The sequence below is a fragment of the Dendrobates tinctorius genome, unplaced genomic scaffold (genome assembly GCF_039654945.1).
Source record: "Dendrobates tinctorius isolate UK_male_01 unplaced genomic scaffold, ASM3965494v1 ptg000430l, whole genome shotgun sequence".
NCBI lineage: Eukaryota > Metazoa > Chordata > Amphibia > Anura > Dendrobatidae > Dendrobates > Dendrobates tinctorius.
In genome coordinates, this window is record NW_027362093.1 from 1,028,583 (window position 1) to 1,044,495 (window position 15,913).

At 45.6% G+C, this 15,913-nt stretch overlaps 1 long non-coding RNA gene across 2 annotated transcripts in view; it reads left to right on the forward strand.

Moving 5' to 3' along the window:
* The first annotated feature begins 3,373 nt into the window (after positions 1-3,373).
* Positions 3,374-15,913, forward strand: part of LOC141076822 (uncharacterized) — a 41,703-nt gene continuing 29,163 nt past the window's right edge. For both annotated transcript variants that reach the window (XR_012227524.1, XR_012227523.1), the window contains exon 1: positions 3,374-3,445. This is a non-coding gene — a long non-coding RNA (uncharacterized lncRNA). The remainder of the gene's footprint in view (positions 3,446-15,913) is intronic.

Sequence of the window (15,913 nt, forward strand, 5' to 3'; positions counted from 1 at the left end):
CAGAAGAGAAACAATGATGCCAAGCACCAGCCTCCTTTTAAAGTGTCCAGTGGTGTCATTCTTACTTAACCATGACAGATTGATCTCCAGCCCTGTCCTCATCAACACCCACACCTGTGTTAATGGAGGAATCACTGAAATGATGTTAGCTGGTCCTTTTAAGGCAGGGCTGCAATGATGTTGAAATGTGTTTTGGGGGATAAAGTTAATTTTCTAGGCAAATATCGACTTTGCAAGTAATTGCTGTTAAGCTGATCACTCTTTATAACATTCTGGAGTATATGCAAATTGCCATTAGAAAAAATGAAGCAGTAGACTTTGTAAAAATTAATATTTGTGTCATTCTCAAAATTTTTAGCCATGGCTGTACAGACCAAAGTTTGGACACACCTTCTCATTCAAAGAGTTTGCTTTATTTTCATGACTATGAAAATTGTAGATTCACTCTGAAGGCATCAAAGCTATGAATTAACACATGTGGAATTATATAATTAACAAAAAAGTGTGAAACAACTGAAAATGTGTCTTATATTCTAGGTTCTTCAAAGTAGCCACCTTTTGCTTTGATTACTGCTTTGCACACTCTTGGCATTCTATTGATGAGCTTCAAGAGGTAGTCAATGGAAATGGTCTTCCAACAGTCTTGAAGGAGTTCCTAGAGATGCTTAGCACTTGTTGGCCCTTTGGCCTTCACTCTGTGGTCCAGCTCACCCCAAACCATCTCGATTGGGTTCAGGTCTGGTGACTGTGGAGGCCAGGTCATCTGGCGTAGCACCTCATCACTCTCCTTCTTGGTCAAATAGCCCTTACACAGCCTGGAGGTGTGTTTGAGGTCATTGTCCTGTTGAAAAATAAATGATGGTCCAGCTAAACACAAACCGGATGGAATAGCATGCCACTGCAAGATGCTGTGGTGGCCATGCTGGTTCAGTATGCCTTCAATTTTGAATAAATCCCCAACAGTGTCACCAGCAAAGCACCCCCACACCATCACACCTCCTCATCCATGCTTCACGGTGGGAACCAGGCATGTAGAATCCTTCCGTTCACCTTTTCTGCGTCGCACAAAGACACGGTGGTTAGAACCAAAGATCTCAAATTTGGACTCATCAGACCAAAGCACAGATTTCCACTGGTCTAATGTCCATTCCTTGAGTTCTTTAGCCCAAACAAGTCTCTTCTGCTTGTTGCCTGTCCTTAGCAGTGGTTTCCTAGCAGCTATTTTACCATGAAGGCCTGCTGCACAAAGTCTCCTCTTAACAGTTGTTGTAGAGATGTGTCTGCTGCTAGAACTCTGTGTGGCATTGACCTGGTCTCTAATCTGAGCTGCTGTTAACCTGCGATTTATTTCTGAGGCTGGTGACTCGGATGAACTTATCCTCCGCAGCAGAGGTGACTCTTGGTGTTCCTTTCCTGGGGCGGTCCTCATGTGAGCCAGTTTCTTTGTAGCACTTGATGGTTTTTGCCACTGCACGTGGGGACACTTTCAAAGTTTTCCCAATTTTTCGGACTGACTGACCTTCATTTCTTAAACTAATGATGGCCACTCATTTTTCTTTACTCAGCTGCTTTTTTCTTGCCATAATACAAATTCTAACAGTCTATTCAGTAGGACTATCAGCTGTGTATCCACCAGACTTATGCACAACTGATGGTCCCAACCCCATTTATAAGGCAAGAAATCCCACTTATTAAACCATAGTCATGAAAATAAAGAAAACGCTTTGATTGAGGCATGTCCAAACCTTTGGTCTGTACTGTGTGTGTGTGTATGTGTATATATATACACACATACACATACACACACATACTGTGACTTATCTCGGCTAAGACAAAGCCTAGATCCTCAGGCTACATCCACATCATGGGCGTAGCCAGGATCAAACCTGGGGGGGGCAGAACCTCATACTGCACACCCCTACACTTGAAAATAAAGCCTGCACCTTAAGAAGATGTGGTGGTGAATGCAGTCTATTTATTCCAACTATCAGTTGATGTTACTGAAGACGAGCAATGCCTGTCCTGGGCGTCCTTTTGGGCAGCTATGAGGTGGACCTGACTGGTGCTAAAAAAAAAAAAGGAGTGTTAGTCTGTGTGCTATCCGGCTTTCATTCTTTTTGGTACAGATATGATATGGATAGACAGATATATAAATAAAAGCAGATTAGAAATCTGCTCTGATATTGAAAACATTATCTATGAGCTCAAAAACCTTTCAGGTGATGCAGTTTTTAAAAAGCTGATCTGCTTTTGCAACTGAAAAACGTATCCTCAAAAAACGCAGCAAAAACGCTGTGTGTGAATGTAGCCTTAGATCAGGAATAGAACAGCCATTTATAGGACATTTCATAACTTTCCCAAATTCCTATGAAAAAATATTCAGCACATTCTGCATTGAACTACTGTACCCAATTTATTATATATTTTAGGAGTCGGAATCGGTCCATTTTATACCAACTTCGACTCCACAGCCCTACATACTAAGGTTATGTTTTATCTCCCGTCCACCACACTCCAGCTCCGGCTCCGCCCCCCAAGCACCAGCCTCTGCTCCCCCCATGCTCAGCCTCTGCTCCCCCCCATGCCCAGCCTCTGCTCCCCCCCCATGCTCAGCCTCTGCTCCCCCCCCCCATGCTCAGCCTCTGCTCCCCCCCCCCCATGCTCAGCCTCTGCTCCCCCCCCCCCCCCCATGCTCAGCCTCTGCTCCCCCCCCCCCATGCTCAGCCTCTGCTCCCCCCCCCCCATGCTCAGCCTCTGCTCCCCCCCCCCCCATGCTCAGCCTCTGCTCCCCCCCCATGCTCAGCCTCTGCTCCCCCCCCCCATGCTCAGCCTCTGCTCCCCCCCCCCATGCTCAGCCTCTGCTCCCCCCCCCCCATGCTCAGCCTCTGCTCCCCCCCCCCATGCTCAGCCTCTGCTCCCCCCCCCCCTGCTCAGCCTCTGCTCCCCCCCATACCGTCTCCCTTCTGTCCTCTGCGGGGTGTCGCCGCTCCCTCCTCCGGGCTTCTCGGTGTGTTGTGTCGCGCTCTTCCCCGCTGACAGCTCCGCTCCTCTGCTGCGCGCTCTGCACACTTCTCTCCTATGGTGAATGCTGGACAGTGTGGGCGGGGCCACAGCTTCCTCCCGTCTGTTCTATGGAGGAGGAGGCGCCGCCCCTTCTGGTCACATGGCCATGACCTCCCCACAGATCCTGTGTGCACAGAGCCGTCATATATGTGGCAGACAGTGAGGCCCCTGATCATGTGACCCCCTGACTCCTCCCCTCCTGTGACCTCATCACAGGTCCTGTGTGCATAGAGCAGCCATATATGTGGCAGACACTGAGGCCCCTGATCATGTGACCCCTGACTCCTCCCCTCCTGTGACCTCATCACAGGTCCTGTGCACAGAGCAGTCATATATGTGGCGGACACTCCTGGATCTTCTGCTTTCTGGGCCGGTTCCTCCTGTGAGTCCTATTAACCCTTTCGCCCCCTGTCTTCTCCTTTCTGACAGGACAATCTCTGAATTCGGACAGTGTGACAGGAATTTCAGCAATGTGGAAGGAGGAAATGACAATTTTACTGTTTTCCTCACAGAAATGTGACTTTCCCCCCAATGTATCATTGTCCTACAGGTGACAGGAGCGCTGAGGCCGCACAGTGCGCCGTGTCTCCTGAGGGCCGATACCCCACAGGCTCGGGAGGGAAGGGGCGCCATTGTGGGGGGATAGACGGCGGACGCCGTGTGACGTGTGAAGAGCGCCGACACCAGAACAGCAGAGACCCCACAAGTGGCCCCATGTTACCCCCTCCACCTCTGGGGGCTCCTCTAGGGGGCAGGGAGGATTATTAACCCTCAGGGGAGTCGCTTGTGTAATACACGACTGCTCCGTTTGGGGGTCACCCAGACAATTTTGTGTTTTCCATGAAAACTCCGACTTTTATTCATCTATTGAGTTGCCAAATGAATTTAACCCCTTAAAGGGAGTCTGTCACCCCATTTTAGCACTATAAGCTGGGGCCGCCGCCATCAGGGGCTTATCTCCAGCATTCTGTAATGCATTCTGTAATGCTGTAGATAAGCCCCGATGTAACCTAAAGATAAGAAAAACACGTTAGATTATACTCACCCCGGCGTCCCGTCCGGCGCCTCCCATCTTCATACGATGATGTCCTCCTCCTAACTTCTCCCTCGGCTCCTGTGCAGGCGTGCTTTATTGGCCCTGTTGAGGGCAGAGCAGAGTACTGCAGTGCGAGGGGCCGGGAAGGTCACAGAGGTCCCGCGCATGCGCACTGCAGTACTCTGCGCTGCCTTCTACAGGGCAGATAAAGCACGCCTGCGCAGGAGCCGAGGGATAGGAGGAGGACGTCATCGTATGAAGATGGGAGGCCCTGGACCGGACTGCAACACCCACCGCCCCCCGGTGAGTATAATCTCACGTGTTTTTCTTACCTTTCAGGTTACATCGGGGGCTTATCTACAGCATTACAGAATGCATTACAGAATGCTGTGGATAAGCCCCTGATGGCGGTGGCCGCAGCTGATAGGGCTAAAATGGGGTGACAGATTCCCTTTAATGAATGGAGCTTTTTACATTTTTCGCTTCCCTTATTTCCAGAGCCATAACTTTTTTATTTCTCCGTCAGTATGGGCGTGTGAGGGTTATTTTTTGCGGGATGAGTTGTGCTTTTGAACGACACCATTGCTTCTACCATGTCTTGTACTCAAAACCGGGAAAAAAATTCCAAGTGCGGTGAAATTGCAAAAAAAGTGCCATCCCACACTTGTTTCTTGCTTGGCCTTTTTGCTCGGTTCACTAAATGATAAAACTGCCCTGCCATCATGATTCTCCAGGTCATTACGAGTTCATAGACACCAAACATGTCTAGGTTCTCTTTTATCTAAGTGGTGAAAAAAAATACAAAATTTGCTAAAAAATAAGCACAATTTTCCAAGCCCCGTAACGTCTCCATTTTTCGTGATCTTGTGCTTGGTGAGGGCTTATTTTTTGCGTACCGGGCTGATGGTTTTAATGATGCCACGTTTTTGCAGATACATTCTTTTGATCACCCGTTATTGCATTTTAATGCAATGTCACGGCGACCAAAAAAAACGTAATTCTGTCATTTGATTTTTTTTCTCACTACGCCGTTTAGCAGTCGGGTTCATCCTTTTTTTATTGATAGAGCGGGCGATTCTGAATGCGGTAATACCTAATATCTGTAGGTTTGATTTTTTTTATTGTTTTATTTTGATTGGGGCGAAAGAGGGGTGATTTGAATTTTTATGTTTTTTATTTTCTTTAATTTTTAAACACTTATTTTTGGCATGCTTCAATAGCCTCCATGGGAGAGTAGAAGCATGCCATACTTGATCGGCTCTGCTACATATGGGAGATGAGCAGATCACCCATATGTAGCAGTAATACAGCAATTGGCGCTCATAGCAATCTGACGGCAACAACCATAGAGGTCTCTATGAGACCTCTGATTGTCATGGCAACGCTGACACCCGATCACGTGACGGGGGTTGGTGATACGCTCATTTCTGGCTGGACGCCGGAAGTACTAGTTTAATGCCCGCTGTCAGTGTTTGACAGTGAGATTTAACTAGTTAATAGGCGCGGGCAGATCTTGATTCCACCCGCGCCTATTGCCGGCACATGTCACCTGTTTATAACAGCTGACATGTCGAGGTTTTGAAGTGGGCTCACCGCCGAAGCCCACATCAAAGCAGAGGATACTGAGCGCTGATGTACTATCCCGTCAGCGGTCTGTAAGGGGTTAAAATCTCGTCCAGACATTGACAAGGTTCGAAAAAAAGATTTTTATTTGAAATAATAATTTTCTCCTTTAAACTTTGCTTTCGTCAAAGAATGCCCCCTTGGCAGCAATTTCAGCATTGCAGACCTTTGGCATGTGTACCATACGGTCAAGCTGCTCCCACAACTGCTCAATGGGGTTGAGATCTGGTGACTGCGCTGGCCACTCCATTACAGACAGAATAGCAGCTGCCGGCTTCTTCCCTAAATAGCTCTTGCATAATTTGGAGGTGTGCTTTGGGTCATTGTCCTGTTGTAGGATGAAATTGGCTACAATCAAGCGCTGTCCACAGGGTATGGCATTGCAAAATGGAGTGATAGCCTTCCTTATTCAAAATCCCTTTTACCTTGTGCAAATCTCCCACTTTACCAGCACCAAAGCAACCCCAGACATCACATTACCTCCACCATGCTTGACAGATGGCGTCAGGCACTCTTCCAGCATCTTTTCAGTTGTTCTGTGTCTCACAAATGTTCTTCTGTGTGATACAAACACCTCAAACTTGGATTCGTCTGTCCATAACACTTTTTTCCAATCTTGTTCTGTCCAATGTCTGTGTTCTTTTGCCCATATTAATGTTTTCTTTCTATTAGCCAGTCTCAGATATGGCTTTTTCTTTGCCACTGTGCCCTGAAGGCCAGCATCCCGGAGTCGCCTCTTCACTGTAGACGTTGACTCTGGCGTTTTGCGTGTACTATTTATTGAAGCTGCCAGTTGAGGACCTGTGAGGCATCGATTTCTCAAACTACAGACTTTAATGTACTTGTTACTCAGTTGTGCAGCGGGGCCTCCTACTTTTCTTTCTACTATGGTTAAAGCCTGTTTTTGCTCTAGGAGTAGTACACACCGTTGTAGGAAATCTTCAGTTTCTTGGCAATTTCTTATATAGAATTAATTTCTAAGAACGAGAATAGACTGTTTTTTTCTGGCCATTTTGAGAGTTTAATGGAACCAACAAATGTAATGCTCCAGATTCTCAACTAGCTCAAAGGAAGGTCAGGTTTATATCTTCTCTAATCAGCCAAACTGTTTTCAGCTGTGCTAACATACTTACTTACATACTTTTCAAGGGTATTCTAACCATCCATTAGCCTTCTTACACAGTTATCAAACACAAAGTACCATAAGAACACTGGAGTGATGGTTGTTGGAAATGGGCCTCTATACACCTATGAAGATATTGCATTACAAACCAGATGTTTGCAGCTAGAATAGTCATTTACCACATTAACAATGTATAGGGTGTATTTCTGAATCATTTAATGTTAGCTTCATTAGAGAAAACTATTTTCTTTCAAAAATAAGGAAATTTCTAAGTGACCGTAAACTTTTACATGGTAGTGTGCTTTAATATTAGCCGTATTTCCTGTTGGCAGGTATACCTTTTCTTTTAGGATTTGATTAAAAACTTCCACCAGTGGAGAAGAAACCTCTTCTACTAATGTTTTATAGAACTCCCCTGGCAGCCCATCTGATCCGGGGGCCTCGCTATTTTTCAGGGAGTTAATAGTGTCTAGTATCTCTTCCTTTCTTATTGTAGAGTTGAATCTTTCTCACCTTCTGAGACTGTTGGGAGGGATAGTCTGTCTAGGAATGTCTTCCCCTCTTCTCCATCTACTGGTTCTTGTTCATACACTGTGTTATAGTATTTATGCCAGCTGTCATTTATGATTTTTGGGTCTGTTTGTGGTGAACCTTTGTGATCATTCAGGCTACCTATAAATATCATAGGTGTTCGACCTTTTGCCAAGCGAGCCAATAATGAACCAGCCTTATTACCGTATCTAAAAATTCAGACGTTTTTTGGTTCCCCCTTATTCTTTCTAGTCTGTCCAGCTAAAGGTCAAATTCTGCTTTAGCTTTGATCCATTTATGCCTATTTTCTAAATTGGGTCAGTTAACCCCTTAACCCCCAAGGGTGGTTTGCACGTTCATGACCAGGCCAATTTTTACAATTTTGACCACTGTCACTTTATGAGGTAATAACTCTGAAACACTTCCATGGATCCCGGTGATTCTGACATTGTTTTCTCGTGACATATTGTACTTCATGTTAGTGGTAAAATTTAATTCAATTAACTTGCGTTTATTTGTGAAAAAAACGGAAATTTGGCGAAAATTTTTAAAATTTCGCAATTTTCCAACTTTGAATTTTTATGCCCTTAAATCACAGAGATACGGCACACAAAAAACTTAATAAGTAACATTTCCCACATGTTTACTTTACATCAGCACAATTTTGGAACCAAAACTTTTTTTTTTTAGGAAGTTATAAGGGTTAAAAGTTGACCAGCGATTTCTCATTTTTGCAACACCATTTTATTTTTACGGACCACATCACATTTGAAGCCACTTTGAGGGGTCTATGTGATAGAAAATACCCAAAAGTGACACCACTCTAAAAACTGCACCCCTTAAGGTGCTCAAAACCACATTCAAGGAGTTTATTAACCCTTCAGGTGCATCACAGGAATTTTTTGAATATTTAAAAAAATGAATATTTAACTTTTTTTCACAAAAAAATACTTCAGATTCAATTTTTTTTTATTTTACCAAGGGTAACAGGAGAAATTGGACGCAAAAGGTATTGTGCAGTTTGTACTGAGTACGCTGATACCTAATATGTGGGGGGAATCACTGTTTCGGCGCATGACAGAGCTCAGAAGGGAAGGAGCGCCGTTTGACTTTTTCAATGCAAAATTGGCTGGAATTCAGATCGGATGCCATGTCACGTTTGGAGAGACCCTGAATTACCTAAACAGTGGAAACCCCCCACAAGTGACCCATTTTGGAAACTAGACCCCCCAAGGAACTTGTCTAGATATGTGGTGAGAACTTTGAACCCACAAGGGCTTCACAGAAGTTTATAACGTACAGCGGAACAATAAAAAAATCATATTTTTTCCACAAAAATAATCTTTTCACCCCCAATTTTTATTTTCCTAAGGGTAACAAGACCCTAAAAGTTATTGTGCAATTTGTCCTGAGTACGCTGATACCCCATATGTGGGTGTAAACGACTATTTCGGCGCATGGCAGAGCTCAGAAGGTAAGCAGCGCCATTTGACTTTTTTGGCTGGAATTGAGATCGGACACCATGTCGCGATTGGAAAACCCCTGATGTACCAAAATAGTGGAAACCCCCCACAAATGACCCCATTTTGGAAACTAGACCCCCTAAGGAACTTATCTAGATGTGTGGTGAGCACTTTTAAACCCCCAGTGCTTCACAGAAGTTTATAATGACCGGGCATGAAAATAAAAAAATCGTATTTTTTCCACAAACATGATCTTTTAGTCCCCATTTTTTTTATTTTCCCAAGGGTACAAGGAGAAATTGGACCCTAAAAGTTGTTGTCCAATTTGTCCTGAGTGCGCTGATACCCCATATGTGGGAGAAAACTACTGTATGGGCACACGTCGGGGCTCGGAAGGGAAGTAGTGACGTTTTGGAATGCAGACATTGATGGAATGCTCTGCAGGTGTCATGTTGCATTTGGAGAGCCCCTAATGTACCTAAACAGTGGAAACCCCCCCACAAATGACCCCATTTTGGAAACTAGACCCCTAAGGAACTTATCTAGATGTGTGGTGAGCACTTTGAACCCCCAAGGGCTTCACAGAAGTTTATAACGCCCGGGCGAGAAAATGAAAAAAATCATAATTTTTCCACAAACCTGATCACTTAGTCACCATTTTTTTATTTTCCCAAGGGTAGCAGGAGAAATTGGACCCCAAAAGTTGTTGTCCAATTTGTTCTGAGTACGCTGATACCTCATATGTGGGAGTAAACTACTGTATGGGCACACGTCGGGGCTCAGGAGGGAAGTAGTGACGTTTTGGAATGCAGACTTTGATGGACTGGTCTGCGGGTGTCGTGCGTTTGGAGAGCCCCTGATGTACCTAAACTATTGAAACTCCCCACAAGTGACCCCATTTTGGAAACTAGACCCCCCACGGAACTTATCTAGATGTGTGGTGAGCACTTTGAACCCCCAAGTGCTTCACAGAAGTTTATAACGCCCGGGCGTGAAAATAAAAAAATCATTTTTTTGCACAAAAATGATATTTTTGCCCCCAATTTTTTATTTTCCTAAGGGTAACAGGAGAAATTGGACCCCAAAAGTTGTTTTGCAATTTGTCCTGAGTAGGCTGATACCCTATATGTGGGGGTAAAACACTGTTTGGGTGCATGGCAGAGCTTGGAAGGGAAGGAGCGCCGTTTGACTTTTTCAGCGCAGAATTGGCTGGAATTGAGATCAGACGCCATGTTGCGTTTGGAGAGCCCCTGATGTGCCCAAACAGTGGAAACCCCCAATTCCTAACTCCAACCCGAACCCCAACACACCCCTAACCCTAATCTCAGCCCTAACCCTAGCTCTAACCCTAATGGGAAAATGGAAATAAATACATTTTCTTTTAATTTTATTGTTTTTCCCTAACTAAGGGGGTGATAACGGGGGGTTTGATTTACTATTTATGGCGGTTTTTATATTTGGCAGCTGTCGCACGCTAAAAGACGCGTTTTATTATAAAAAGTTTTTGCATCACCACATATTGAGAGCTATAATTTTTCCGTATTTTGACCCACCGAGTCATGTGAGGTCTTATTTTTTGCGGGACGAGTTGACGTTTTTATTGATACCATTTTCGGGAACGTGACATCTTTTGATCGCTTTTTATTCCGATTTTTGTGACGCAGAATGAACAAAAACCAGCGTTTCATGAATTTCTTTTGGGGGGGTGCGTTTACACCTTTCCGCCTGCGGTAAAATTGATAAAGCCCTTTTATTCTTCGGGTCAGTACGGTTACAGCGATACCTCATTTATGTCATTTTTTATGTTTTGGCGCTTTTATGCAATGAAAACAATTTTATATAAAAAATAATTATTTTTGCATTGCTTTATTCTGCGAGCTATAACTTTTTTATTTTTTCGCTGATGATGCTGTGTGGCGGCTCGTTTTTTGCGGGACAAGATGACGTTTTCAGCGGTACCATGGATATTTATATGCGTCTTTTTGATCGCGCGTTATTGCACTTTTTGTTTGGCGGTATGATAATAAATCATTATTTTTTGCTTAGTTTTTTATTTTTATTTTTTAAGGGGTTCGCTAAAGGGGTTAACTAATGGGACAGTTTTATAGGGCGGGTCGTTATGGACGCGGCGATACCAAATATGTGTACTTTTAATGTTTTTGTTTTTTTTATTTCCAAAAAATGAATTTATTAGGGAATATATATATATATTTTTTTAATTTATTTAGCGATATACAGTCATGGCCAAAAGAATTGACACCCCTGCAATTCTGTCAGATAATATTCAGTTTCTTCCTGAAAATGATTGCAAACACAAATTCTTTGGTATTATTATCTTCATTTAATTTGTCTTAAATGAAAAAACACAAAAGAGAATGAAGCAAAAAGCAAAACATTGATCATTTCACACAAAACTTCAAAAATGGGCCGGACAAAAGTATTGGCACCCTCAGCCTAATACTTGGTTGCACAAGCTTTAGCCAAAATAACTGCGACCAACTGCTTCCGGTAACCATCAATGAGTTTCTTACAATGCTCTGCTGGAATTTTAGACCATTCTTCTTTGGCAAACTGCTCCAGGTCCCTGATATTTGAAGGGTGCCTTCTCCAAACTGCCATTTTTAGATCTCTCCACAGGTGTTCTATGGGATTCAGGTCTGGACTCATTGCTGGCCACCTTAGAAGTCTCCAGTGCTTTCTCTCAAACCATTTTCTAGTGCTTTTTGAAGTGTGTTTTGGGTTATTGTCCTGCTGGAAGACCCATGACCTCTGAGTTAGACCCAGCTTTCTCACACTGGGCCCTATATTATGCTGCAAAATTTGTTGGTAGTCTTCTGACTTCATAATGCCAAGCACACGGTCAAGCAGTCCAGTGCCAGAGGCAGCAAAGCAACCCCAAAACATCAGGGAACCTCCGCCATGTTTGACTGTAGGGACCGTGTACTTTTCTTTGAATGCCTCTTTTTTTCTCCTGTAAACTCTATGTTGATGCTTTTGCCCTAAAAGCTCTACTTTTGTCTCATCTGACCAGAGAACATTCTTCCAAAATGTTTTAGGCTTTTTCAGGTAAGTTTTGGCAAACTCCAGCCTGGCTTTTTTATGTCTCGGGGTAAGAAGTGGAGTCTTCCTGGGTCTCCTACCATACAGTCCCTTTTCATTCAGATGCCGACGGATAGTACGGGTTGACACCGTTGTACCCTTGGACTGCAGGGCAGCTTGAACTTGTTTGGATGTTAGTGGAGGTTCTTTATCCAACATCCGCACAATCTTGCATTGAAATCTCTTGTCAATTTTTCTTTTCCGGCCACATCTAGAGAGGTTAGCCACAGTGCCATGGGCTTTACACTTCTTGATGACACTGCGCATGGTAGACACAGGAACATTCAGGTCTTTGGAGATGGACTTGTAGCCTTGATATTGCTCATGCTTCCTCACAATTTGGTTTCTCAAGTCCTCAGACAGTTCTTTGGTCTTCTTTCTTTTCTCCATGCTCAATGTGGTACACCCAAGGACACAGGACAGAGGTTGAGTCAACTTTAATCCATGTCAACTGGCTGCAAGTGTGATTTAGTTATTGCCAACACCTGTTAGGTGCCACAGGTAAGTTATAGGTGCTGTTAATTACACAAATTAGAGAAGCATCACATGATTTTTCGAACAGTGCCAATACTTTTGTCCACCCTCTTTGTTATGTTTGGTGTGGAATTATATCCAATTTGGCTTTAGGACAATTCTTTTTGTGTTTTTTCATTTAAGACAAATTAAATGAAGATAATAATACCAAAGAATTTGAGTTTGCAATCATTTTCAGGAAGAAACTGAGTATTATCTGACAGAATTGCAGGGGTGTCAATACTTTTGGCCATGACTGTATTTTAAAATTATTTTTACACCTTTTTTTTTTTTTAACTTTATTTCATTGTCCCAGGGGGGACATCACTGTCCTGTGACAGATCGCTGATCTGTCACATCACAGATCACTGTGACAGATCAGCGATCTGTCACAGGCATTGAAGCAGACTTCCTCATGTCTGCGCTTTGCAGGCACTGAGGAAGCCAGCTCCCTGCAGGCCCCCGAAGGTCCCCGTCGCCATCTTGGATTCGGGGACCTGCAGGGAAGGAGCCCCCCGCAGCAGCGCTGCATATTGCGCTGCTCTGGGGGGCTCAGGGAAGCACGGAGGGAGCCCCCTCCCTGCCGATGCTTCCCTTTAACCCCTTTCTGCCATCCGACGTACTATCCCGTCCACGGTACCCGGGCCCGTATGACCGTGGACGGGATAGTACGTCGGGCCCTTTAATGCGATACCGTGACTAAAGTCGCGGTGATCGCATTAAAATTCCGACGCCATCTCACCTTAGAAAAGATGGCGTCGGCATCCCGGGCTGCGATCCCGCCCCCCCGGCATCCAGAGCGCTGTGATTGGCTGTTCAATTCTGAACAGCCAATCGCAGCGTTTCTCATTGTTTCAGCCAATCAGCTTGGCTGAAACAATGATGTCCTAGGCTGGGATCGAGTACCGATGTACTCGATCCTAGAGCCGGTGCCTGGCAATGCCAGGCACCGGCAAAAAGCACCCGGATTGGCGCGATCGCCGATCTGATCGATCGCGCCAATCGCAGTGCACAGCGGCGCTATATCGCCGCTGTGCCCTGCCAGTACCGGCCAGGATCGGTGCTATATTAGCACCGATCGTGCTGGAGCCTGATGCAGGCCCAGCAGGGCCTGCAGGAGTTGGCTGGCGCGATCGATTAGATCGGCGATCGCGCCAACCACAGGGCACAGCTGCGGTCACCATGTGACCGCTCTGTGCCCTGCTGGTGACCTGGGCATGACCTGCCTAGTAATCGGAGCTGTGAGCTCCGATTCTAGGCAGTTGCCATGGTCACCAGGCAGATCAGGGATTGGTGGGATCGATGTAATCATTCGATCCCACCAATGACAGGTCACAGCAGCGATGTGACCGCTCTGTGACCTGCCCCCTGACCTGCCTCTGACCTGTCTGACCTGTCTGCAGGGGTCCTCACTCTAGCTGAGGATTCCTGCAGAGAGGTCGGACGCAGCAAGAGCTCCTGTGCTGGGTATTGTGGTGCCACAGCTTGTAGCATCACAATCCCTGCAGAAGAAAGAAGAAGAAGAAAGAAAACTACAATTGTAAGTGTTAATTGATCCCTGATCCCCTGCCCAATCTATCTTCACCCCCCCAATCTATCTTCATCCCCCCATCCCCCCTCCACCCCTCCTCTTACCCCCCTTCACCCCCCTCCACCCCCCTTTTACCCCCCTCCACCCCACTTTTGCGCCACCTCCGTGCGCAGCCGGCGAGCGTTGATCGGTGACGCAGTTCACCGATCAACACTCGAGCTCGCTTTTTTTTCCTTAGCCCCCTTTGCGCCACTTCCGTTCACACATTCCGCAGCCGCAAAAGTTGGATAGGTGACACACGTCACTTATCCAAGTTTGTGCCTGCCGTTTTTCATTTTTTTCACCCCCCTTTGTGCCACCTAACTACAACCCTAACTGTTGATCCCTGCCCAATCTCTCTTCATCCACCCCAATCCCCCCTTCCCCCTATTTTTACCCCCCTCCACCCCACTTTTGCGCCACCTCCGTGCGCAGCCGCCGAGCGTTGATTGGTGACGCAGTTCACCGATCAACACTTGAGCTCACTTTTTTTTTCCTTAGCCCCTCCGTACACACATCCCGCAGCTGCGAAACTTGGATAAGTGACACAGTTCACTTATCAGAGTTTGCCGTTTTCCTTTTTTTTTTTTTTTTCCACCCCCCCTTGCGCCACCCCTTGCGCACATCCAGCAGCCTAGTTTTGATAAGTGACACTTATCAGCTAGGGCCTGCTGTTTTAGACTTTTTTCCACAGCTTTTTCTTTACAGAAATTTTACACCAATCACTCCCCCCCCCCCCCCTCACGTACACATACAGTTTTCAATAAAGTGTACACCCAAGCACCATATTTACACAAAAATGTCATCAAATTCATCCCAACAGCGCTATTCAGTGGAGGAGGCATATGCTTTACTTGCCTCCGAAAATGATAGCGATTTGGATGACGATCCGACTTTTCTTTATTTTTCGGATTCTTCATCCTCTTCTTCTTCCTCTTCCCCCTCCTCATCTTCCTCCTCGGGTCCTGCGGAACCGCCACGCAGACGCTCCAGGACAGAAGATGAGGCAGCGCCCACCATGCCCGCAGCTGACCCAGTGCTCCCCGTATGGACCTCGCCCCCCGAAAATTACGAGCCACTGATTCCTGATTTTGTGGCAGAATCAGGAATCAAGTTTGACACCACCGGCCTCACAGAAATTGACTTTTTCAAAGTCTTTTTCTCTGAGGATTTTGTTAACCTCATGGTGGAGCAAACTAATTTTTACGCTCTTCAATTTTTGGAGCAAAACCCGCGTTCAACATTTTCAAACTGGTCTCCTGTAGACGCAGTTGAAATGACGCAGTTTTGGGGCCTGGTCCTTCATATGGGGATACTGAAGAAGCCGGAAATTCGGCAATATTGGAGTGTTGATATTTTATACAACACTCCAGTGTTCCGAATGGTCATGGCCCGGACGCGTTTTGAGGCCATCCACAAGTTTCTGCATTATACTGATAATGCAGAGTGTCCCGCACAAGATGACCCCAACTTTGACCGTCTGTTCAAAGTTCGGCCGGTCATCGAACACTTCAACAAAAAGTTTGCTGAAGTGTACGTGCCCCAAAGGAACATCTGCGTGGATGAGTCCTTGGTTCACTTCAAGGGAAGGCTGCGATTCCGTCAATACCTGCCCAGTAAGAGGGCCAGGTACGGAATCAAACTCTATAATTCGTGTGAGAGTACCTCAGGGTACACCCACAAGTTTAGAGTTTACGAAGGGAAGGACACCCGGATTGAACCCCCTGAGTGTCCTCCTTTCCTGGGAGTGAGTGGGAAAATTGTGTGGGATTTGGTGCAACCACTGCTGGATAAAGGTTATCACCTCTACACTGATAACATTTATACCAGCATCCCACTCTACAAATCCCTCTCTGAGCGACGTACCGCAGCCTGCGGTACTGTCCGCAAAA